The sequence below is a fragment of the Mesoplodon densirostris genome, chromosome 7, assembly GCF_025265405.1.
Source record: "Mesoplodon densirostris isolate mMesDen1 chromosome 7, mMesDen1 primary haplotype, whole genome shotgun sequence".
Taxonomy (NCBI): Eukaryota; Metazoa; Chordata; class Mammalia; order Artiodactyla; family Ziphiidae; genus Mesoplodon; species Mesoplodon densirostris.
The window spans coordinates 66613911-66632553 of record NC_082667.1 but is presented as its reverse complement, the minus strand read 5'-3'; positions in this window follow the sequence as shown (position 1 = coordinate 66632553).

Below are 18643 nucleotides of genomic sequence, written 5' to 3'. Positions count from 1 at the left end.
GCAAAATCAAGGATCAAAAACTGATGTGTGTCTTCACACTTTTCTCTATCACACATTCATGAAATGATACACACACACACACAATTTGGGGGATTAGGCATTATTTTGCACACACAAAGAAAATGTGATTTTACTGTATACCCTTCTCTATATCTTGCTTTCCCCTCCTAACTGAATCTCTCTGTGTCAACTGGTATAGATAGAACTCATTTTTTTCTAGGCTACACAATGATTCAATTATGAATATATTACAATTTGGTCAACAATCCTTATGTTGATGGATACTTAGTTTACTTTTCGTTATTCTTTTTTTTTTTTTTTTTTTTTTGCGGTATGCGGGCCTCTCACTGCTGTGGCCTCCCCCGTTGCGGAGCACAGGCTCCGGACGCGCAGGCTCCGGACGCGCAGGCCCAGCGGCCATGGCTCACGGGCCCAGCCGCTCCGCGGCATATGGGATCCTCCCAGACCGGGGCACGAACCCATATCCCCTGCATCGGCAGGCGGACTCTCAACCACTTGCGCCACCAGGGAGGCCCTTTCGTTATTCTTAATTGTAGCTTTGTTTTGTTATTGTTGTTTCTTGCCACAACAAAAGGTATTGCAAAAAACACATTTGTGGACACAGCCTTATTTCTTGGTCTCTTAATTTCTGCAGGACGAATCCCCAGAAATGAAATTGTTGCATCATGAGCATGTTTATTCCCCTTGGTAAGTGCTTTTAACAATTCACGTTTCTACCAGTAATATGAGAGTGCCCTTTCCGCAGCAAAAACGTCTACTAATTATTACCTCTGTTTAATTTTTCCCAGCATGGTGTGTGAGAGGTATTATCTCATTGTCCCTCTGATTTGCACTTTCCTAACATCTTTCACATTGTATCTGGATTTTCTCTTAGACGATTGTCTATTCATATTCTTTGTTTATTTTCCAACTGGGATGTTTTTCTTTATCAGTTTGTAGAGGTGTTTACATATTTTAAACATTAATCCTTTATCTGTTTTATATGCTACAGCTTTTTCCCAGTCTATCATTTGTCAAGTAAATGTGACTGTCTTTTCCATTATAGCATCTGCGTTTATTGTCTTGGTTTAAAGATCTCCCAAGCCACCAAGTTATAAGTGTGTTCTCCTAAATTTTGCTCTTGTATTATTTTGCCCATCCTTTACATTTAAATGCTTAATCCATCTGAAATTTATTTTAATATATAGAAGGAGTTAAAGTTCTCTTCATTTTCTTCTGGATGGATAGGGTCAGTTGGAGAACATGGTATAATACATAAGCCAATCTTTCTTCTCCCACTAGGGCTGGCTTCATAGATGTGTTACATGTGCAGTCACATGGGCTTTCACACTCATGGCCCTGTGTGCCTGGTTTAATGCTCTGACTTTGAAATTCTTAATAATTGGATCTTTCAGCTTGTGTTTTGTAAGTGAATTCCAATGGGGCACTGAGCAGGGGGCTTGGATCCTCAGCACAGTTCCATCTCTCACTGCCTCTCTGCCTCCTTGGGATGGTTCTGGGCCTCCAGCTTGCCAGGGCCCTGGTGCTCTGGCCCTGCTCAGCTTCCCCCCACCACCTTTGCTCTTCTTCAGACCTTTTCAGACACACACAGTCTCAAAGAATTTAGCTACATGCACCCTTTCTGAAAAATAAACTGGAGGATATACTCCAGCAAAACGAGAGTAAAACAAGACAGAGGAAAATACTGAGTTCTAGAAATAAGGACCGAACATGGTAATGAGAAAGGGGGGTTCAATAAAGTTCAGCTGGTCCTGAGGCTAGAGAGCAACCAGTCCAAACCACATCAAGAGGACAGAGGGCTGTGGGAGGGATGTACCAAGGGAAAGAAAGGGAACTGCTAGATTCCCTCATGTGCTTGCTTGACTTACTCCAAGGAGTTTTACAGCTCTGTGGAAGAGTTTGGGGAGAATGGGGAATATGTTCACCAAAAAATCCCTGGAAACTGAGAAAATAAGACAGTTTTTAACTCCAAGGAAAACGAAATGGCCATGAAAGAAAGGAAATGTATTCATAGGTTACCTATTGGCTATCTGTGGTTTAATTAAAAGGTCATAAGCAGGTAAATATTGAATGTTGATCTAACTAAGAATTATGGTGTAACTCTCTGGAGAGGATGATGGAGAGAAGTTTGAGCGGGAAGGAGAAAAGGAGGAAGAGAACTGGAAGATATCTTCATCTCCCATCGTGGGAAGTTAATAGGAAGCATCTAAAATTGGAAGTGTAAGAAATAACAGTATAAGCCTGTTATTTAGAAATAAGGATATAAATGCCTACAGAAATAGCCAGAGTTAAATGTGTCTCTAGGAAGCAGAAATCAGGCATGGGTTTCTGGGGACAGGCATAAAGCAGCTGCTTTTTATTAAAATCTGTAGAGTACTCTTTGCCATTTTAAACTATATAATCATATTACTTTTTTAAAATAAAAATTACATTTTTAAAAAGTAACAGGCATGGAAATTCAGGATGTGCCTCCCTTCACATAGGTGAGACCAGTTCTAGTCGTTCAAGGCAGGTTTTTAATGACCAGGCCAGTCTATGTCTAGTTTGAATGCCAACACTTAGGTGTGGATTCAAGCTGATCAGTTTTTCTGACTTCAACTCTGTGAAACCATCTAAGATCTGCATGATCCGAAGATGGTTAATCTTTAATTTCAGCATTTTAAAAAATTACTCAATTGTTTTTCATGTAATTTTCATAACAGTTTCTGACCCGCTTCTTAGTCTTTGAGTTTTCATATCTCTTATCAGCTTTTCCATCTCTTTCAACTCATATTTTCTTTAAATTCTGGGAGTGGTTTTCAAATTTGACCTCTGCTCCAGAGATGGAACTTTCCGCTCAGCTTTTAGCACTTGATCCGTTTCTCATAAATGGCCTAGGACTTTTTAGCACCAATAATAAGTGAGAGAAATTTCAGGGCTTTTCCTTAAAGGAGAATAAAGAAAACCAGAATTACAGAGAGCAATAATCGATAGCAATTGAAATCTAGCATGAGAATCTCTATGTTGTACTTAACGTAGTTATATTTATTTCACTATTAATTCTGAATTATCATTTTATGTATATTTAGTAACAATTCAATTATTTTAATACAGGATTTTGATAGGAAAAGTGTAAGTGACTAGACAGTGGCTCTCAGTCACCTGGGAAGCTTTTAAAAATGCTAATGCCAGAGAGGGTTTCACCCTGAGAGATGCTGACTTAATTGATCTGGGTGCAGCATAGTCACGGGAATTTTAAACTCCCCTTGTTATTCTGACATGCAAAAAAGTGGGGTACCACTGCGTTGGATCATGTGTTCTCTCTCAGTTAAAACATCCAAGAAAAATCTAATTCAGTAACCATAATTCAGGCACTAAGTTCACCTGGTAGCAGGTGCCCATATGGCATATGAATTCCTGAATGAAATAACCAGTGGCTCTTGCACAATTAAACCTTAAAGTGGCAGGAAGTGTCAAACAGCCATCCCTGTACCTCGTCCTCATTTGCAATAGGTTTCCAAAATGGTGGGCCAAGGAGAGCATGGATGACTGACTGGTAACACCCCCTCATTATGGTTTCCCTCTTCACGGACAGTGCTCATTTCTTGTCAAGCAGTTTATTCGAATTATAATACAACGTTGCCCATTTTAGAGCCACCCTGATTGCCCAGACAACCAGCTTCCCTGCACTTTTTAATCAAAGAATTGGATGGTCCAATTCTAACCAATTCTGGTTAATTCTAAGTCCTTTTGTTGTGGTCCCTGAAACATTTAATGAACAAAGGTTTTATGGAGCCCATTTCCTATGTGGAATTGGAGGACGTTCTGTGAGCATATGTGAAATGGCTCTTCAGCAACTACAATGGTGTCTGCCCCCCTTGGAGGGCATGTGTTTGGAGAGGATGAATTGAGTCCCACAGCTGAGACCGAGATTGGTGATTGCAGTCAGCGGTTGGTGCCTATTAGTGGAGCAGGCGAGGAGCTGTTGAAAGGGGGACTTGCTGAACCGAAAGCCACAATTCAGACTAGGCCAGGGAGAGCATTTCTGAACTGCAGCAGGCAAGGGGTAGGTGCCATTGGGCTGATCTGGAGCCCAGGTAGAAGGAATCAGGCTGACATGAGGCCATACTGGCCTGACTCTCAGGACAGAATCACTGCCGGACCTCCTAGGAATGCAGGGCTGGGCTCAGGGAACAGAAGAAGGGGCCGGAGAGGAAAGATTGTCATGATCATCTTCTTACAGATGATCATCTCCCCCTGGAGGAGTAGGGGAAGGAATGAGGACCCAGGGAGCATCTCTGGGGTCATCACATCTCAGAGCCAGAGGCCTCCAAGAGCAGAAAGGGAGCCCTTATGAAATACCTCAGCCCTAAGCAAAGCCATCTACCCAGCCTCAGCCTGCAGCCCTTGATGCTGCACATATCCGGGTGGCATGTCCCCAGTTGCTCCATAACTAGTTTGAGTGTAGTCAGGCCATTGTGCAGGAGCTCAGCTCAGAGCTGAGCAAAGGGGAACACTCTCAGAATGGCCCCCTGAGTCTGGGCCTGGCAGAGGCAGAAAACCATCACTGAGTAATGCCTGCAGCAGAACTTAAGTGGAAACAGAAGGGCATGCCTAGTCAGCCCTTGGAAGGCTGGATCAGTTTCTAACTTTCCTTCTTATACTAAAGAACCAACATCTTTCAGCTAATGTGTGAGATGGAACGTGGATGCAAACTCCATCCCAGTTATTAATGAAAAATACAAATTGTTATCCTCCTCCATACATGTTTAAAATAATCTTGGTCTCTAAATATTGGAAAGTCAGACCCAGTCATCCTAAACCAGTCCTGTTAGTTCCAAAATGCTTTGAAGGCCAAAAGCTCCAGAAAAATACTGACCTTTCTTCCTAGGTTCTAAGTGTTGAGAAATTGCTATAGATTTGCAAAAGATATTAAACAGAATCACAGAGCTATGGTCTATAATATCTCAGTTCATCAAATGTTCACTGAGCACCTATTTTATACTAGGAACTGAGGATACAGAAATAAATCAGACTCAGTGCCTGCCTCTAGAGGCTCTCAGAGAGGGAACGATACAGAAACAGATCATCTTAGTACAATATAATGCATGTAAACCACAGACATAGGAATAAGTGATGGGGAGTTTGGCCCTGCATGAGGAAAGGCTTCATGGAGGAAGTAGCCCTTGAGCCTAACAATGAAGAAAGAGCAAAATAAAAGTTGAAATGCTAGCTGTGTTATTTTATAAAATAAGAATAAGGTCATTCTTCCTGTACTCAGAAAACTATAAGACACTGATGAAAGAAATCAAAGATGACACAAACAGATGGAGAGATATACTGTGTTCTTGGATTGGAAGAATCAAGATTGTGAAAATGACTCTACTACCCAAAGCAATCTACAGATTCAGTGCAATCCCTATCAAATTACCAATTGCATTTTTCACAGAACTAAAGCAAAAAATCTTAAAATTTGTATGGAGACACAAAAGACCCTGAATAGCCAAAGCAATCTGGAGGAAAAAAACGGAGGTGGAGGAATCAGGTTCCCTGACTTCAGACTATACTACAAAGCTACAGTAATCAAGGCAATATGGTACTGGCACAGAAACAGAAATATAGATCAATGGAACAGGATAGAAAGCCCAGAGATAAACCCACTCACCTATGGTCAACTGATCTATGACAAAGGAGGCAAGGATATACAATGGAGAAAAGACAGTCTCTTCAATAAGTGGTGCTGGGAAAACTGGACAGCTACATGTAAAAGAATGAAATTAGAACACTCCCTAACACCATATACAAAAATAAACTCAAAATGGATTAAGGACCTAAATGTAAGACCGGACACTATAAAACTCTTAGAGGAAAACATGGGAAGAGCACTCTTTGACATAAATTATAACAAGATCTTTTTTGATCCATCTCCTAGAGAAATGGAAATAAAAACAAAAATAAACAAATGAGATCTAAATGAAACATAAAAGCTTTTGCACAGCAAAGGAAACCATAAACAAGATGAAAAGACAACCCTTAAAATGGGAGAAAATGTTTGCAAATGAGTCAATGGACAAAGGATTAATCTCCAAAATATACAAACAGCTCATGCAGCTCAATATCAAAAAACAAACAACCCAATCAAAAAATGGGCAGAAGACCTAAATAGACATTTCTCCAAAGAAGACATACAGATGGCCAAGAGGCACATGAAAAGATGCTCAACATCACTAATAATTAGAGAAATGCAAATCAAAACTACAATGAGATATCACCTCACACCAGTTAGAATGGCCCTCATCAAAAAATCTACAAACAATAAATGCTGGAGAGAATGTGGAGAAAAGGGAACCCTCTTGCACTGTTGGTAGGAATGTATATTGATACAGCCACTATGGAGAACAGTATGGAGGTTCCTTAAAAAGCTAAAAATAAAATTATCATATGACCCAGCAATTGCACTCCTGGGCATATACCCAGAGAAAACCATAATTCAAAAAGACACATGCACCCCAATGTTCATTGCAGCACTATTTACAATAGCCAGGTCATGGAAGCAACCTAAATGTCCATCAACAGATGAATGGATAAAGAATATGTGGTTCATATATACAATGGAATATCACTCAGCCATAAAAAGGAATGAAATTGGTCATTTGTAGAGATGTGGATGGACCTAGAGACTGTCATACAGAGTGAAGTAAGTCAGAGAAAAACAAATATGGTATATTAATGCATATATGTGGAATCTAGAAAAATGGTACAGATGAACCGGTTTGCAAGGCAGAAATAGAGACACAGATGTAGAGAACAAATGTATGGACACCAAGGGGGGAACGGGGGGTGGGATGAATTGGGAGATTGGGATTGACATATATAGACTAATATGTATTAAATAGATAACTAATGAGAACCTGCTATATAGCACAGTGAACTCTACTTCATTTCACTGTGCAGTAGAAACTTACACAACATTTAAAACAACTATACCCCAATTTAAAAAAATAAATAAAATAAAATAAAGAATAAGGTTTGGGTTTCCCTGGTGGCGCAGTGGTTGAGAGTCCGCCTGCCGAGGCAGGGTACACGGGTTCGTGCCCCGGTCCGGGAAGATCCCACATGCTGCGGAGCGGCTGGGCCCGTGAGCCATGGCCGCTGAGCTTGCGCGTCCGGAGCCTGTGCTCCGCAAGGGGAGTGGCCACAACAGTGAGAGGCCCGTGTACCAAAAAAAAGAAAAAAAAAAAAAAGAATAAGGTTATTCATTCTTTTTAGAGCATATTAGAAAAACAATGATAATATTTGGGGAAGGAAACTTCTCCCATCCTAGCTCAACAATTATTTGAGCAGAGAAACAAGATGGCGTGAGGTTAAGGGGAAAGGCAGCAACATCAGAAACCATGCAAAAATAACTAGCTCATCACCAGTGATGGCAGGAAGGGTTAAATCAGCATGGAGGACAGATTTTTATGGGCCAAACAGGCTAGCTCATGTGTGAGGAACTACAGTAAAACAGCAGCTGTGAAGGCTTGGGGGTGGGAATGTAGAACGGCATTGGAAGTAGGAGGATATAGGCTACAGAGGAACTCACATGAGTCTCCAGGGCCCACAAGGGAGGGGAGCTCCTTGGGGAAGAAGCTCTGAGACATAGTCATTTCACTGTGCATATGTTGTGGGGCAGGGGAGGAAGAAGCATTCTAGCAACAAGCAAATTGTATTACAAGTGTAGTGGCTGTGAATCGAAGGTCACAGCTCAAGCACACAAGAAATATGACTTCACTTTTCCACAACTCATTTTCTTTTTAAGCCTCATTCCACTGAGTTTCCTTTCTTTTTTCCCCAGAATTATAGAGCACCAGGGCATTGAAGTGGAAGTGCTATTCTGGTCTTCTGTTATTATCTACCCTCACTGATAAAAGCTCAGATGTTCTTTTATCACCTGTTATTCCCAGCTGTACACCCCATTCAGGTTCATCTTGTCCAGCCACTTCCATACCCCTCTCCAGTGCCTAGGAATTCTGCTCTCCCACACTGTGCTGGCCATGTGCTCCTCCCACACCAAGCTGGACTTCCACAACTGTGGAGCTGTGTAAGACCCTGTGGATATCCACAACAGGCTGGCCAAAGGAAACTTATGACCAAGACACACGACCCAGTTGTGTATTCTCTGTCATCTTCTCACTTCCCTGGGACCCTAGAATGAAATGAATATGGTGACCCCAGTAAAATAAACAGTTTTAGATTCACTCCTGGGCTTCAGTAATTATAACTAGCACAGTGCATTGGTTAGCATGCCTTCAGATATAAGTGTAATAGTTATCAATTGCCACATAACAAATTATCCCAAAATTTATTGCCTTAAAATAATAAACATTTATTATCACACAGCTTCTGCAAGTCAGGAATTTAGGAGTGGCTCAGCTTGGTGGTTGTGGCTCAGATTCTTTCATGAGGTTGCAGTCAAGATGTCATCCGGGGCCACTGTCATATGAAGGCTTGACTGGGGCTAGAGAACTCACTTCCAGGAGGCTCACTCACATATCTGGTGACTTAATGCTGGTTGATGGCAGAAGGCCTCAGTTCCTGAGCACATGAACCTCTGCATAGGGCTGCTTGAGTGTCCTCACAACATGGCCACTGACTTCCCCCAGAGTGCGTAACTCAATAGAAAAATCAAGGAGGAAGTTACAGTGTCTTTATGTCCTAATCTCAGAAGTCACTCACTGTCACTTCTGCCACTTCTCTATTCATCAGAAACAAATCATAAAGTCAATCCCACACTTAAGGGTAGGGGATTTAGGCTTTATGTTTTGAAAGGAGGAATACGAAAAAATTTGTGTTGAACATTTTAAAAACCACCACTATAAGCAACAGATAAAAACCAATTCAAATTAGCTTGAAAAATAAATGAGATGTATTGATTCACACTAGAATCCAGAGATAGGGCAGATTTCAGGACAGTGATTCATCCAGTAGCTCGTTGAAGTCATCAAGGACCCAGAATTTTTTTTTCTTTTTCTTTTCTTTTCTTTTCTTTTATTTTATTAGTTTCTGCTTTATAACAAAGTGAATCAGTCATACATATACATCTGTTCCCACATCCCTTCCCTCCTGCGTCTCCCTCCCTCCCACCCTCCCCATCCCACCCCTCCAGGCGGTCACAAAGCACCGACCTGATCTCCCTGTGCTCTGCGGCTGCTTCCCACTAGCTATCTACCTTACGTTTGGTAGTGTATATATGTCCATGCCTCTCTTTCACTTTGTCACAGCTTACCCTTCCCCCTCCCCATATCCTCAAGTCCATTCTCAAGTCGGTCTGTGTCTTTATTCCTGTTTTATCCCTAGGTTCTTCATGACATTTTTTTTCTTAGATTCCATATATATGTGTTAGCATACGGTATTTGTCTTTCTCTTTCTGACTTACTTCACTCTGTATGACAGACTCTAGGTCTATCCACCTCATTACAAATAGCTCAGTTTCGTTTCTTTTTATTGCTGAGCCAGAATCTTTCTGACTCTTCTGTCATCCAACGTATCATTCTAAAACTGGCTCTCCTCATGGTCACAGAATGGCTGCTAACAGCACTAAGGGGTATAGGCTTCCTTGTTCATATCGAGCCAGAGAAAGAAAACTGGACTCCTTCAATTATAAAATAAAAGTTCCCTGTGGTCAGGGAGACTCATGTGCTGATTGGCTTAGACCTGATCTACATTAGCCACTCATTGTGGCTAAAGGGTGGGACTATCTGACAGGTTTAGACCTGGATCGTGGGATTGGACATTCCCTCCCAAACCACAAAGTTCACACAAGGAGTGAGGGAGGTTGTGGACGTTGGGGAAATTCACAACAGAAGGGCTAAGCAAGGGGTGGGCTGGCAGGCCAAGTGCTGGCTCCAGGAGAGCTAATGTTAATAGCCAGCGCTCAACCCCCTGAAGTTGCAGAGAAACTGGAAGTCCCCACTCTCACTCAGCCTCCGAACCTGCCCCGCTCAAGACCCAAACAGCCCACTGCGTGGAGATGCTGGTGGTTCAACAAGATTTTCCTTTGGGAGGCAGATAGTCCATAAGTGTGAATCTGTCAGCCACCTTGAGTTCCATCACTTCCATCCCAAGATTCCAAGTGCTCAGGCTCCAAGGGTTAGAGCTCAGACTGGGAGGGAGATGGGGAAAGGAAAAGGAAGGGAAGGGGGACATTCACACAGGCCGTTCTCATCACCTCTTCCCCCGAGCCCTCACACATAGCCTCCCTCTCTAATTGCATCAAGGGCACGATGGGCTTTCCCAACTTACAAGAGCCCTAAGCCTCAGTGCCAGGCACATACCGAGCAGGGACTCACTATGTAGAGCCCTGCCTTGGTTGCCTAGGGCGGCTGTAACAAAGGATCACAAACTGGGTGTCTTAAAATAAGAGAAATTTATTCTCTCACAGTTCTGGAGGCTAGAAGTCCAAAATGAAGGTGTTGGTAGGGCTACACTTCCTCTGAGACTCTGGGTAGAATCCCTCCTCGCCTCTTCCAGCTTCGGGTGGCCCTCAGCAATCCTTGGCATGACTTGGCTTGCAAGTGTGTCCCTGAAGTCTCTGCCTCTGTCATCATGTGGCGTTCTGTGTGTCTCCAGCTTCACGCAGGATTTTCCTTTTCTTGTAAGGACACCAGTCACATTGGATGAGAGCCTACCCTCATGATCTCATCTGAACTTGATTACATCTGCAAAGGCTCTATTTCCATATAAGGTCACATTCCCAAGTACCAGGGGACTGTGGACTTCAACATATCTTTTGGGGGGGACACCAATTCAACCCATAGTAGCCCCCTTTATTAGTTCTTCCTCCAGTGCTTGTGGCAATAACTAAGGAGCAACTGCACTTCTTTCCCATAAAAGATGAGCATGTAATTCGCCGTCTACTCATCCTCAGTAGATTTGGAAGGCAAAGCAAGGGGATATCCTGTCTGCCGGTCCTTCAGAAATATAACATGATGGCTCACCCGTGCCTGTGGGGTTGGCGATTTCTCTGCTATATCTTCCTGTGTGCTGACTGCTCACCCTGCTTAATGGCTTCCGGACCCAGGGAGTCCTGTGGCAGCTGCAGTCAGGCCCTGGTTACATCAACCCTCTCCCCTCAGGGCCTTGGTTTCCTCATCTGTAAAGTCTAAAGAGACTTCTAGTGTTTGATGGTGACTATAAAGGGAGCACATCTGGCCCACATCAGCTCCACATCCAAATTCCCAATTAATGTATGGCCATTCAGTGAGTGTCCCTTGAGATCTGCAGGAAGGCTCATTAGAGTGACTAAAGCACCTCCCTGGGGACACCGTGTATCTTCACATGCAGATTCTGAATAGAGGTAATAAAGAAGCTCCTGCTCTTCTGTTCCCAGGAGCCTATGCTTTGTATTCATACCGAATATCTGGACACCCACGCAGACACCACTTACATACACACGTATGAGAAATTGTGGAGGGTGAGAGCCAAATGCAGGGCAGAATGTCTGAATTACAGAAGAGGTGGAATCACTCAGCAGCCAGTGTCCTCTTGACTTCAGTCTGGCAACTGTATAAAAGCTAAAGAGCTTCCCCTACAGAAGGAAGGAAAAGAATCTGTGTCCCAGCAGGACAGAGACTAGAACAACACACAACTAGAGGGCCGCGAGGGTCAGCAGGGCCAATAACCACAGCCAAAGCCACAGGTCTCTTGGGCGGCCATAGCAAATCCAGCAGTCAGCCGTGAGCCCATTCACCAGGGCCCTGCTGAGGGCTGGGGATTGAGAGGACAGGTCCAAACTCTCCAAGGAGCGGGCCCCGCAGAGAGGACTAGGCAGAGAATCAGGACCCAACCACACAGCTCATTCATGCCAGGGCAGGGCTCCCAGCCCAGCCTGGAAGCCCACACCCAGCAAAGGATCTGATGGGGTGGATGTTGATTGAATTGGCGGGGGGGAGTGGGGGGCGGAGAGGACAGATAGGAAGGGAGAGAAGCGGGAATTCAGTGATCAAGGACAAGCCATGTAATGGGAGAGAGCCTTTGACTTGGTGGGCTCTGGAGATTCAGGGCTCCCCCAGGCATGTGAACCATCAGGCCCCTGAGTAGCAATTCCAGACCCACCCACCGGCATTCCTCGCCCAGATCAAATGGGCTGAGCCAGGCATGGCTGGAGGGCAGAGACAGACTATACTGTGTGCATGTGACCTGTTCCTCCGGGGCCCCTGCTCCACTCTCCTCCACCCATCTTCCCCATACCCATCTGTTGGTAAAAGGCATTGTCGTCAGAGAACAAGATCTGGGCTCAGCCTTCACCAATAATGCTGGGCAAATTATTTAACCAAACTAAGTCTCTACATCTTCATCTGTAAAATGAGAAAATAATAGTACCTGTTTCTCAGGCTTGTTGTGAGGCAAATAAGTGAGATAACGCATGTAAGTAGCGTAAGTGGTGAACATGCAATAAGCCCTAAATATATGCATATTCCCTTGCTCTTATAGAAAAATGAGCTTGTGAGTGAACCGAGCACGGTCTGCGGGACAGAGCCTGGAGTCAGTCTTAAAATCCCTCAGTGTGGCAGATTCCACACACCTATGACACTTGGGGCCCCCAAAGGCACTGCTTCATGTCTAGAAACAAGACAATCAGCAAACAGAAGGCCTCCTTTTCCAGATCAAAGAAGGCTGCTCATCCTATAGTACCAGTAGTTCTGGAAAAGGTGCCCTCTCACTGCCTCACTCACTTGTCCCCAACTAATTAACAGTCTGGCTGCTGCCTCAGGTGACTGATTGCTGCCCCTCCTCCTCCCTGGGAGGGCATGTCTCAGGGAGGTTTCTGCTTGCACTCCCTCCACCACCTACTCCTCTCACTGAAAACAGGAGGTGCTGAAGGATGTGCATCCCCCTTGCAGAGCCCAGACAGCTCAGAGGCATGGCCTGGCCTCGCTGTGGCCTGAGGAAAGAGGATCTGTTGGTAGAAAGCAAACCCTCGTGACTATCCTGATACACTCAGAGCCCCTCAGCTGGCTGCCGCAAGACAATTTTTCTGGGTTAGTACTGGGGCCAGAGAGCAGAGCAGCAGGGAGAGGTAACAGCTTGTCTTCTTAAATGAAGACGCCTAACTAACACCTTTGCCTTTGCCATCGGCCCTTCGCAGCCTTCCACACCAGCTGGAATCTTTTCCCAGGTTCCCCATGTGTTGGTCTAGATCAGTGGTTCCAGTATATCAAAATCATTTGGGGAGCTTTGGCAAAACAAGATGCTCGGGTTTCACCCTGGACTAATGGAACCACCACTTCTGGTGGATGGGACTCAGGGAATCTATGCTTTTTAGAAGCTCATGAGGTGATTCTGATGCACAGTGAGGGTTACAAACGACTGTTCTAGACATTGTCCATAGGTTTGCTGGGTCTTTCTGAATGAGAGGAGCTGCTGAATACAAAACTGTCCCCACTCTAGGCCCTATGTTCACGCAGGCAAATGCAGGTACACACAGCATGAGGAACTTAGGGTGAATCAGCTGAGTCATGAGTTCAAGTACCTCTTCCCAACCCACCCACCCAGGTGAGTTGGGTCATAAGAGCAATAACTACCAGCTCTCCCAGTCCTTACTGTTTATTACCAAGCTCTCTTCAGAAAAACTAGTGCCTTTGGTCTTCTCAGCTGCCTGTGAAATCTTGATTATTACAGTAGATTATGATATAATATCTAATGAAAAACCAGGATTTCAAATTGTATCAACAGTAGGATGATAACTATGTAAAAACTTCATTTAAAAAAAGATGGAAGCATGTTCATTGTGTTTATCTTTCAGTACTTGAACCATGAGTTATAGTTTTCTTCTTTCTACTTATCTGAACTGTAGTTTATTAATGCTTTATTAGTGAATATTATGGAGGGCTGAACAGTATAAACAAATATTATGATAGACTGCCCCCAAAAGGTGTCCATGCCCTAATCCCCAGAATCTATGTTCTTACATGATTAAAGGGGTTTTGCAGGTTAAGATCTAAATGAGTGTATTGTGGGTTATCCAGGTGGGGCCAATGTAATTAGAAGGGTCCTTATAAGAGAGAGGTAGGCGAGTCAGAGTCAGCAAAGGAGATGTGATGATGGAAGCAGAGATCGGGGTGATGTGCTCAGGAGGCAAGGAATGCGAGCAGTCTCTAAGAGCTGGAAATGGCAAGAAGTCGATCCTCCCCTCGAGCCTCCAGAAGGTACACAGCCTTTGATTTTAACCTTTTAAGACCCATTTTCAGACTTCTGACCTCCAAAACTATAAAATAATGAGCTTGTGTTGTTTTAAGCCATGGGGTTTGTGGAAATTTGTTACAGCAGTAATAAGAAACTACTACAAGACCCAGCGAGGTAAAAAAAAAAAAAAAAAAACTCGAAGTTACACAGCTAGTACCTGGAAGAGCTGAGACCAGAGCTCACTCTCCTCCTGCTCTAACACTCCAGGGGTACCCAGAAGCCGGGAGCACCATACAAGGGGAGCAGAGACAGCTCTGCTATGTGCACGCACCCCTCCAGGGCTGTGGACTTCTTGGTTATACCTCTGTCAGTCCTGCTGTTGATCTGCCTCCCTTCCTCCACAGCCCAGTTCCTAGGGATTGCAGGGTGCTATACAGGGAAGAGCAAAGGGACCGATTTGAATATAAGAGCATTCTCCTTCGGGAGCGTCTGCTCCCCAGCCACCGGTATCTTTATAGTAAATGACTCTCCGTAGCAACAAGGTCTGAAATCCTAAAACAGATGAAAAGCTGACAATACTTAAAGGCAGTGTGAGTCCTACCATTTTTAAAACTGCCTGCAACTGCTAAAAGGGCTGAATCCTTTCCTTTTTTTAAAGAGAAACATTAGTCATGGAATTGTAGCATTTTTAGGGCTGCAAACTTTGAGTGCCTACTGCTCGGTTTTATTTATATATTTGGATGCCCTACCATATTTCAGAAAAGTTTAATACACTCATTCTGCAAATGACTTTCTAAGCAGGGTTCTTTTGTGGATCAGAGGTGGATGGAAGCTGTAGATGTAGAGGGAAGAGCCCTTGCCTGGGAGAGAGAAATTCAAGACTCCAGTTCTTAGCTCTGCTGCTAATTTGAATGCAGTCTGAGTTCACTCAGTTCCCTCCATGCTGCTGTAGTGGGAGACAGTACAGAGGAGAGGTTGAGTCAGAGATCTTGGATGCAAGCAACAGAAAGGACTCTGGCTAAGTCAAGAAGAAGGGAATTTACTACTACTACTGCAGGATCAGAATCAGGGGAGATTGGAACACCTGGCTTGGACTAAACCTGCTAACTGTAGCCAAGCCACCAAAACCCTGGGCAACACACAATACTGATGGCCCAATCAGCAGGAGGCTGCTGTTGCCCCTAACAACCTCCCACCAATCCAACTTAGCCTTGCAACATTTGCTCCAGTCTCCCTGAAAAAATAGCCCCACTGGCTGAGCAAAGGTCACAGCCCACCCACTCTAAAGGTGGGCACCCAGTGAAAGAATTTAAGCTCTTTGACTTTGGCTTTAAAATGAGAGTACAATGGCAGACCATGTGAGGAAAGTAATTCCTTTACAGTGGTGGTTCTCAAAGTGTGGTCTTGGGACCAGCAATATCAGCATCATCTGAGAACTTTTTAGAAAAGTACATACTCAGGGCCCACCCCAGATCTACTGAATCAGAAACTCTGGGGTGTGGCCCAGAAATCTGTTTCCACAAGCCCTCCAGCTGATAGTAATACACACCAGTTTGAGAACCACTGTCCTACGAGAAATCCGAATGCCACTTAAAAGGTTGAATGTCTGCCATCATACCAAAAAATAATGATTGCCCCGTTTTATAGGTTAAAAGCCAGAGTTTAGAACCAATTGGCAATAAAACGAAAATAAAATATTGGGTGAAAGGCTTCTTTAGACAACGTTTTTTTTCTTACTGATGTGTGACATAGCATGCTTGCTGTGCAAACACAGCTTCAAAACAAATCCCCAGGGCTTCCCTGGTGGCGCAGTGGTTGAGAGTCCGCCTGCCGATGCAGGGGACGCGGGTTCGTGCCCCAGTCCGGGAAGATCCCACGTGCCGCGAAGCGGCTGGGCCCGTGAGCCATGGCTGCTGAGCCTGCGCGTCCGGAGCCTGTGTTCCGCAACGGGAGAGGCCACAACAGTGAGAGGCCCGCGTACCGGAAAAAAAAAAAAAATCCCCAACCCTTCCTTCCAACTACACTGCCGCCCCTTCACCCTCCTACAAAAACTCTGGACCCCACTCCAACCTCCTTCCTGCCCTCCCTCAAATTATTTGACCCAGGAAGCAGCCCTCCTATTCTGCAAATCTAAAACCTTCCTGTTTCCTTTCTTCAGACAAGTATAATGAACTTTCAACATCAGAACATTGGGACACTCGGAAGCAAACAAACTGCCATCCTCTGGCCTTCTGTCCCCTCTGCCATTCAGGCCATAGTGCCTTTCCTGCTCCAGCAGTTAGAAGCTGGCTCTATGTGTTACCATCCTCTAAGCTCCGACTAGCCCTTGCCTCTCAGCCACGCGGAGACTGGAAGTCTGTAGTCTGGAAGGTTTAGACTGAGCTGGAGGGACACCATGTGGCCATACCCGGTATGACACACCAAGCCAGGGGGCTTCTGGTTTTTTGGGGGTTTTTTTGGCCCACTGCAAGGCTTTGGGATCTTAGTTCCCTGACCAGGGATTGAACCCAGGCCCTCTGCAGTGAGACTGTGGAGTCCTAACCACTGGACTGCTAGGGAATTCCTGGGGCTTCTGTTCTTTATGTTATGTTTTTGTAAAGACTATGACACAATGACCTAAGGATATTTTTTGAAAGTAAAAAAACTAAAGTTCACCCACAATCATGCTAACAGGATTATTTCTATTTGTTCCTACTCTTAAATATTTTCTGACAATTAACAACCACAACACCCACTCCATGAAGCATCCCTTTCTTTTCCATGGATCTCTGATCATCAGTATTTTCCATGCTCATTCGAGGTTTTTGCAATTGTTCTCTTCATTGACAGGCAATAGCATGTTAGTGCAATGAAATGGAATGGAAAGGCATTAAACTGTTTGTCAGGCATGTCGTTAAGCGCCCCATTTCTGGAATGACACAGGCAGGGGTTCAAAACCCAGCTCTGCTACTTACTAGCTGGGTGATCTTTGGTGTGTTTCTTAACCCTTCTGTATCTCAATTTCCTCATCTGTGAAATGGGGCAAGGGAAGAATATGATCTACTGTAAGGACTGTTATGAGGACGAAATAACAATATGTGAGGAGACCCTTAACACAGGGCCAGGCCATAGCCCTGACATCAGCATCATTATCATTTTTAAATGCATCCCCATGGGAACCATCACAACTGAGGCCAGCTGAAGACCTCTCTTGGATGGGAGCCCTGAAACTGCAAATCTAAGAGTTGACTCATAGCCGGAAAAACAGAAAATGAGGCAGCCTAGATTTTAGAGACTAGGACCGTGGGAGAGGCAAATGGGATTCCCGGTCAGGTCCCTCCGTCCCCACTCCTCAGCATCACTACCAAGCAGTATGTCCCTTGTCTTGGCTCCTCCCAGTTGCTGCAGGCCCCAGGTTCCTCACCTACAAAGAAAAAAGGAGTTTACCTACCACCGCCTTCATCTAAAACACAGTGTGCTCAGAAATGTGGGAACAAGCTTAGGATTCTCTCCAGGACACATTACCCCATGAGGTCCTTGAGATTCAGTCAAGGTCAACTTGACTTATAACTGCCTAAAATCTGCCGCGTACTCTGACCAGAAATTTCTCTACAGGAAATCATCTTGCTGCCAAATGAGGCCCAATGAACAAAAGAAAACCAAGGGAAGAAAAACCCAGAGACCCCCTAGAAGAGGATGTAAGGGGATTCCCTCTCACTGGCATCCTCTAGAGAGCCAGACACCCATTTGGTGAACAAGTCTTCATAAGATTCTCTACTATGTGTCAGGCCAGGGGGTAGAAGATAAATTTGGCCCTGCCTCTGTCCTCAAGGCCTCATCTTTTTATAAGAGACAGGCATAGGGAGAGACATAGACACACATAGCAACGACTCTGATAGTTTCATAAGTTATAATACAGGGCCGTCCAAGGTGCAGTGGAAACAGAAGTGAGCCATTGCTTCTGCCCTGAGCAGTCAGGGATGTCTTCACAGGGAAGACCTCTTTTAAAGGAGGATCAGATAACAGGTGAGACTAAAGCAGGGCTGGATCCATTAGAAAGCTGTTTATTATACTGCACACAATAAGGCCTGAACTAGGACAGGGCCTTGGGCTAGCATGGAGGGAAGGGATGCAACAGAACTGCCTGGGGGAGCAAGTTAAAATACAGATTTCCAAGCCCTGCCCAAAGACCCAGATCTAGTAGGTTTGAAGAAGGGCCCAAGAATCTGAACATTTAGCAAGCCCCTCCCCCAGGGTGATGCTACTGCAGGTAATCCACATTCCCACCGCTCTCATTAGCCCCACAGCCATCGTAGTCAGCCCTCCTTCTTACGGCTTCTGTGGCCTCTGCCTGGGAGGTTCCTCCCCTTCTGCTCCCACTTGGCAAATGTCTTCTCCTTCAAGACCCAACAGCTCAAAAACACTGATAGGTAAACCCTTTCGGAGTATCACTTTGTGCCAGGCACCAAGTTAGTACTTTATGTAGATTATTTCATTT